This window comes from Saimiri boliviensis, chromosome 4 (genome assembly GCF_048565385.1).
Source record: "Saimiri boliviensis isolate mSaiBol1 chromosome 4, mSaiBol1.pri, whole genome shotgun sequence".
Lineage (NCBI taxonomy): Eukaryota > Metazoa > Chordata > Mammalia > Primates > Cebidae > Saimiri > Saimiri boliviensis.
The window spans coordinates 52860432-52868914 of NC_133452.1; positions in this window are offsets into that span (position 1 = coordinate 52860432).

Below are 8483 nucleotides of genomic sequence, written 5' to 3' on the forward strand. Positions count from 1 at the left end.
ACATGGCGAAACCCTGTCTCAACAAAAATACAAAAATTAGCCCGGCATTATGGCAGGTGCCTATAGTCCCAGTTACTCAGGAGGCTGAGGCATGAGAATCGCTTGAACCCGGGAGGCAGAGGTTGCAGTGAGCCAAGATCATGCCACTGCACTGCACTCCAGCCTGGGCAACAGAGCAAGATTGTCTTTAAAAAACAAAATAAAACAAAACAAAAAACAGACAAGCCAGAGAAAGGAACAACGTAAGTGTTTGTTATTATTCCTGCTTCATTTTCAGTCAGGAGTTTTATCTAGACTTTGACTCTAGTAATCCTAAATTTGCTTCTTACTGTTCTTAGGATAAAGACGAAAGCTCTTTAGTCTACTTATGTTCTCAGTTTTGTACGAAGCTTCATATTAATGCTGGTCTCATAAATGGGTTAATAAGTGTTTCTTCCTTCTCTGTTTTCTGGAACAGATTATGTAGAACTGGTGTCATTTCTTTAAATGTTGAGTAAAATGAGTTTGGAGACTTCTATGTCAGGAGGTTTTTAAACTGCAAATTTAAAATTTTAAATTGTTATAAGACTTTTCAGATAATCTCTTTCATCTTGGATGCATATTGGTAGTTTGCAATTTTAAAGGATTTTATGCATTTCTTCCAAGTTGTTGAACTTAACATTTGCAGAGTCCTTTGTAGTATTCCCTTCTTATCCTTTTAATGTTTATGAGGTCTGTAGTAATATCTTCTCTTCCATTCTGGATTTTGATAATTTGCCATCTTTTTTTTTTTTTTTTTTGTCTCATTGGAGTTTTAACATTCTTATTGGACACTTAAAATTAGCTTTGGGTTTTATTTATTTTCTCTATTGTTTTTGTTTTCAAGCTCATTTATTTCACTTCTCATTTGTTTGCTTCTCTTTATTTTGTATTTATTTTGCTCTTCTTTGGCTAGTGTCTTGAAGCAGAAGTTTGGATTATTGATTTGAGATTTCTTTTTTTTTTTTTTTTCTGATATAAGTGTCTAGTGTTTTTTTTGTTTTCTTTCTTTTTTTTTTTTTTTTTTTTTTTGAGACACAGTTGCACTCTGTCACCCAGGCTGGAGTGCAGTAGCATGATCCTGGCTCACCGCAATCTCCACCTCCTAGGTTCAAGTAATTCTCCTGCTTCAGCCTCCCAAGTAGCTGGGATTACAGGCACCCACCATCACACCTGGCTAATTTTTGTATTTTTAGTAGAGAGTGGGTTTCACCATGTTGGCCAGGCTGGTCTCAAACTTCTGACCTCAAGTGATCCACCCACCTCAGCCTCCCAAAGTGCTGGAGATTACAGGTGTGAGCCACCACATCTGGGTGTCTAGTGTTTTATATATTCCTTTTAAACATTCTTTTTAAATTTTTTATTTTATGTATTTATTTATTTATTTGAGACTGAGTTTCACTCTTGCTGCTCAGGCTGAAGTGCAATGACGCAATCTTGGCTCACTTCAACCACCACCTCCCGGGTTCAAGCAATTCCCTTGCCTCGGCCTCCCAGTGGTAGGATTACAGGTGTAGGCCACCATGCTCAGCCTTTTAAGTTTTGGGGTACATGTGCAGGATGTGCAGGTTTGTTACATAGGCAAATAGGTGCTATGCTGGTTTGCTGCACCTATCAACCCATTACCTAGGTATTAAGCGTAGCATACATTAGCTATTTTTCTTAATGTTTTCCCTCCTTACCCTCCACCTCCTAACAGGCCCCCGTGTGTGTTGTTCTATTCCCTGTGTCTATTTTTTTTTTTTTAGACAGAGTCTTGGTCTGATTTACATGAAGATGAAGAATTCTCAGGAACAGTCTGTGAGGAAATGAAGGAAGCATGATTGGGCAGAGTCAGAAGTTGAACTACAATGCAATTGCAAAAGAGACAACAGGTATTTGAATAGGGAGCTAAGGAACTGGGATGCCCTTCAGAATTGTTCTAAATTGAGAAAGCTTTGTTACTACAGATATGAATGCATGACAGCATTTATGCAGCTGTAGCTGAGGGAGGTACAGTCTGCACATCAAAATAATCTTTATTTTATTGAATTATATATATATACACACACATATATGTATATAAAATTATTTTATATATATTTTATACACACACACACACACACATATATATATATAATAATGGCAAAAAGAAGATGAAGGATTATACTTCCTCATTATAAGTTAATTGTGTAGGGTAAGATGAAATGTGAAAGACAAGAGATTTATAGACAAAGTTCCTTGAAAAACTTCCTTCCCTGGTAAATGACCAATTTGGAACAATGTTGATCAATTTTTCTAAATTATTTATATTAAGGAAGTATTATTATCCTAATTTTGCCGATGAGGAAATTGAGAATCAAGGGTTCAGGAATTTTGTTTTCAAGTTCCCACAGTTAAAGAGCCTATTATTCCAATTCTCATCATTTTTTCACAAGTCTGACCAACTGTATCATATATCTTCATACTAAATTTTAGTGATGAACTAAAATATTAAGATTTAAGTATTAAATCTTCACTATCTTTTTTTTCTCTTGTGCTCAAGCTCCCTGGGGCTGGCTTAAAGTGTGCAAGTTCATTATCAGTTGAGTGCCAATATCAGAAAGAGAAAACCCCAGCCCTCCTATAAAAAAGGACACATGCACAGAGACACTTCCTATCAAATAGAATCCCATAAAATTAGTTGATAGTAGCAAGGAAAGGAACAACACATTAAATGCATACCTTTGAAGATTTGCTTAACTCTCTCCTTTAACATTATTTTCATGGGCTTTAGGGTCAATACCTTTTACCTTTTAAAAGGAAAATAATTACCTTGTAAACAGCTTTAGTAACAGATCCTAGTTTATTACAAGGAACTTTATATAGATATTAATCCAGCTGACATTTTAAAAACAAACTTTAAACATCAGAAAATATATCCAAGTTAATATAAAAAATGATCAAGATGGTTTTCAAAAAAACTTTATCCCAAAAGTATAGGTGAAACATGTTCTAGATCTGTATTTTCAAAACAGCCTAAGTTCCATCATATAAACAAAACCACCATTTATGGAGTATAATTCACTTTAATTTCGTGATTCTACCACATTTAGATATGTTTGGACTGGGTGTGACCAAAATCAATAACCTATTTTTCAATATCTTGGACATGTAGCAATAGCCCATATCCCATTGATTTTCAGGTCCTTTTATCATGTTTGTTTAACCATCTGTTTGGGGCCAGCAATAACATGGCTTCATTTTGTTCATCCATTGAGTACTATCATTTCAGCAATGAAGCCTCCCCCACCTGAAACTCCATGTGGTTCCATTTCCAGGCCTTTCTGCCTAATGGTCCTTAGGATGGAGGTCAGGGAACCCTGAAAGCCTTCTTGATCTGCTGAGGACTAGGATGAGGTGAGTGAGGCACTGGTCTCAGGTGCAAACTATAAGGAGGCACTAAAACTCACTAATCAAAAGAAATACTATTTTAACACAGTATTTATGAAAATCAAAATGTAAAATCTTTAATGAAGAAAATAAACATCAAAATGTTAAATAATACAAAATTTCTCCTTTGCTTCAGACTCCAATATGGCTCTGCACTGCACTGTTACTTAAATATGTGATTTAATCCCATAAAATTAGTTGATAGTAGCAAGGAAAAGAACAACATTAAATGCATACCTTTGAAGATCTGCCAAACACTCTCCTTTAACATTATTTTCATGGGCTTTAGGGTCAATAATTACCTTTTACCTTTTAAAAGGAAAATAATTACCTTGTAAACAACCCTCCCCCCTCCCTTTGCAATAATCTTGAACCTTGAACTGTCACCAGCATTTTTCCACGTTTTAATACTAGAGGGGAATAGGCGCATTCTCAGTCCAACTCACTTCCTTTCTTCCCCATTGCAGATGCAGTGGCTTGAATTCCACATTCTGACCACGCACACACACACACACACGCACACACATGCATACACACACACACACACACACACGCACACACATGCACACACACATTTTTATCCAAGATTTCTACCGTTAGAGAGCCCTAAGGCCACTTTTTTGCTTCAGCATTGGAAGATCTCCTGAGCAAAACTGTGTTTGAGATAGAAAAGCCAATTATTTTAATATTTAGATGAATTAATTCAGGATCATTTTAATCCAGTATACTTAAGAAGAAGTCTAGAAGCTTTTATTTCTAAAGACATATTTAGCAAAACATTCACATTGAGACCACTAGCTGGGCCAGGTCACCGGCATACACAATTCATCTTGCCACCTGTGCACACAATTCACCTTTCCAACTGAAGTGTAGAATTTTTTTTTCCTTTTTTTGTACAGTTTTAAGCTACAATAGTCTTGTATCTTGAAAAATCTAAGTTTTGTTGGCATTTTTTCCTTTTCTTTTTCTTTCTTTTTTCTTTTTAAATATTAATGCCATTTGGGAAGCATCTAACCAAAATAAACCATTTCTGAGTCTTTGAGCTCAGTATTCCATCTTTTAAATCTGGTGCAAATCGTAGAAATATAAGATTATGACTGTCTTTTTACCTTTTGAGTTAAGACCAACTAACACATCTAAGAGTTAACATATCTTTAGCAGTTTCAATGTCCTCCATATAACCTATCCTCAACATTCTAACTTCATAACTTATCATTAATATCATTAATAACTATTATTTTTGCTCCACTTCAGCCATCTCAAACCTCAAAGAACCACTCTTGAATTTGTTATTACCTGAAAGAACTCAGAAGTCTAAGTCTCTTCTGCTTCTCTCCAATCTCAATCTCCCAGGATTCAAATTTTCTCTTTTCCATATTTTCCACTAAAAATATTTGATTTTTTAAAAAGAGATATGTACGCTTCCATTTCTCCCCACATAAATGCTTCTTTTGACTTATTTTTTTAATACAGCTCAAATCCCAAGATATAACAATTTAAACCTGTTCCCATACATCTTCAACTTGATTTTATTTATTCATCCAACAAATTTCTAGATGAATAATTGTTTCAGATTTCAATGATTGTTTCATCCAATAATTATTTAGTATAGATTCTCCACAAAGCTGTAACTATAAAGCCAAATAAAACACAGCTCCTGCCCTCCAACTGGTCATTTCAAGTATGTTTTTTGGGAAGACTCCTTGGACCATCCCAACCCCAGGTTAACTTAGATGTCCCTCCTTTGTGACCCTCGAGCATCCTGTAAGTTTTCATTCAATACTGTATTTATGTGCCCAGAAATATGAGAACACCTCAAGAAGAGAGACTACATCTCTTGTCTCTTATCATCTCACTGCCTAGCATGTGCACATAAGGTTTGGCCGAAAACAATTTGGCTAAAAGTAATTTGACCAAGTGCGTAAAGCAATTTTGCTAATAGATAAATTTTAAGCAGAATAGTAAAGAAATATTTGTTACTGGTTTTAAAATCTGTAAAAAACTAGTATACTGAGGGTAAAGTGTATGGCAGTTTTCCAAAGCTCTGTGTATCTTTTAGCATTTTTATCCATATTTCTAAATTTAAAAAGGGGTGCTCCTTTTGTCACATTTTAATTTATCCCAAGCTATATATCTGACAAATTGTGTATTTTAAAAATTACAGGGGCCAAGTGTGGTGACTTATACCTGTAATTCCTAGCACTTTGAGAGGCCCAGGCATGCAGATTGCTTGAGCTCAGGAGTCAAGACCAGCCTGAGTAACATGGTGAAACCCCATCTCTACAAAAAATACAAAAACAAACAAATAAACAAAAAAATTAGACAGGTGTGGTGGCACATGCCTGTAGTCGCAGCTACTTTGGGGGCCAAGGTGGGAGGATGGCTTGAGCACAGGAGGTCAAGGCGGCAGTGAGCTGAGATCACACCACTGCATTCCAGCCTGGGTGACAAAGAGAGATTGTGTCTCAGAAAAAAAAAAATACTGTATTTTACAAAACAGTAGTACAAAAGGACTCATTCATTTATACACTCAACATGTATTTAAAGACTGCCTGCTCACTGCTAGGCATTAATCTCATAGTAACAATAAACTGGGGAGCAGATAGACAAGGTCCATACATTCTGATGGATTCCACTTTCGAACAGAAATGACTAGAAAAGCCTCTGACTAGAAACTTATGCAACCAGATACCAGTATCATACATCTTTAAGTGGAAGGATTTATAAGTTTTCTAATGTACTTTTCCATTTTGATTTTCCTATATAAATGGGTACTGTCAAACAATAAGAAATAGGAAATAAGGAACTGATCATACTCAAACAATAAAAACGGTATTACAAATCTGAGATTTAGGATAGGTGAAAGGTTTCTTTCTCTTTTAAATAAAACCAAAATCAATTTTCAGTTCCATCCTTCTACTCAAAAGTGTATTTGAAGAACTGGTAAATTATTATTAATAAAAGCAGGAATATTAGTGATCTGCAATTTTATTGGCATTTTTAAGATATAGTTGTAATCAGAAAAATTTTAATTTGGCTGGGCATGGTGGCTCACGCCTGTAATCCCAGCACTTTGGGAGGCCAAGGCATGTGGATCACCTGAGGTCAGGAGTTCAAAACCAGCCTGACCAACCTGGTGAAACCCCATCTCTACTAAAAAATACAAAAATTATCCAGGTGTAGTGGGGGGTGCCTGTAATCCCAGATACTCGGGAGGCTGAAGCATGAGAATCACTTGAACCCCGGAGGCAGAGGTTGCAGTGAGCCAAGGTCATGGCATTGCACTTCCGCCTGGGCGTCAGAGCGAGACTCCATCTCAAAAAAAAAAAAAAAGAAAAAAAGAAAAAAAAGAAAAATTTTAATTTATAAATGACTTATTGATAAAATAGCAGGTGAATAATTTTTCAATAATATATGTGGTAGGAAGGGCTGAGTTTGCATGGACTACAAGCTTGGTATATAATTGAAATGACCTTTGCTCCCATCCTACTTCCTTAGCCTTCCACAATATGGCTCCAACATAACTTTCTAATCTTATTTTCTGGTAGGCACCTAACAACTATTGTTCTCCAGGAAATCTGACTGAAAAAATTATAAATGTGAAACTAATTTGTTGAAAGCAATTTAGAAATTGTCCTAAAGTTACTGAGAGAATGGTGGCAAATATGACTTTGACTGAAATGCCAAGTTCATTAAAACTATAATTTTGTTGTTATTGTGAAGTTTTATTTTAGTGTTGGTATAAGAGTGCATCATGAGGTGGCTTTGCAACCCTTAGTCTTTGGTAAATATTTGATTTTTTCCTTTTTAAAAAAATTCATAACTTTTTTCTTTTATGTTTTCAGCCAAAAATCCCATGATGTATAATCCCAATGATGACGTCATTGTTCATTATGTAAAATTTGAAAACAATCTAAATATTCAACAGTAAAGGATTTACAGAGCTAAACACCCTTTATCTTTGTGCAGAGAGATGAAAAGTCAAGAAAACTAATGGAGGGGCCAGGCGCAGTGGTTCACGCCTGTAATCCCAGCACTTTGGGAGGCTGAGGTGGGTGGATCACTTGAAGCTGGGAGTTCAAAACCAGCCTGACCAAAATGGAGAAACCCTGTATCTAATAAAAATGCAAAATTAACCGGGTGTGGTAGCACATGCCTGTAATCCCAGCTACTCGGGATGTTGAGGCAGGAGAATTGCTTGAACCTGGGAGGCGGAGGTTACAATGAACCGAGATCACGGCATTGCACACCAACCTGGGCAACAGAGCGAGCCTCGATCTCTAAATAAATAAATAAATAAATAAAACTAATAGAGACTATTCTTTCAAGGAGAACAGCTGCAATGGCAGAGATAGGTAGTAGCTCTAAGAGGATGGTCTAGGAAGTATTTTTTAAGATAAGTAAATACGTTGTAGAAATTGCCAAAAGGTGGAGAAACAAAACTAAATATAACAATTGTTTTAAAATTCATAATGTTAATTATGCAAGAAAATCAAAAAGCCTTGGTGGACTGGGTAGAACCTCTTCTCTCTCTCTTTTTGAGACAGAGTCTCACTCTGTCGTCCAGGCTTGAGTGCAGTGGCACAATCTCGGCTCACTGCAACCTCTGCCTCTGGGTTCAAGCAATTCTCTTGCCTCAGCCCCCCGAGTAGCTGGGACTACAGGCACAGGCTGCCACACCAGGCTAGTTTTTTTGTAGTTTTTTAGTAGAAACGGGGTTTCACCATGCTGCCCAGGCTGGTGGCGAACTCATGAGCTCAGGTAATCCGCCCGCCTTCGCCTCCCAAAGTGCTGGGATTACAGGCGTAAGCCACCGTGCCCGGCCCTCTCTCTTTTTCACTTCAATTGTTTAAAAACATCACCACTAGTCTCTCTTTTTATCACTTGCTATCTCTGCCCTCCCCTCACCTTCTTTGCAGTAACCCACTGCTATCTTTCTCCTCACTTGGTTCAGTATTCCTGGAATATTTAGCTACACGATAGGATGATCAACAAAATACTATTTAACATTAATGGTTCAGGACCGTGGACAGCAGCACTCATGCTGGGAATGG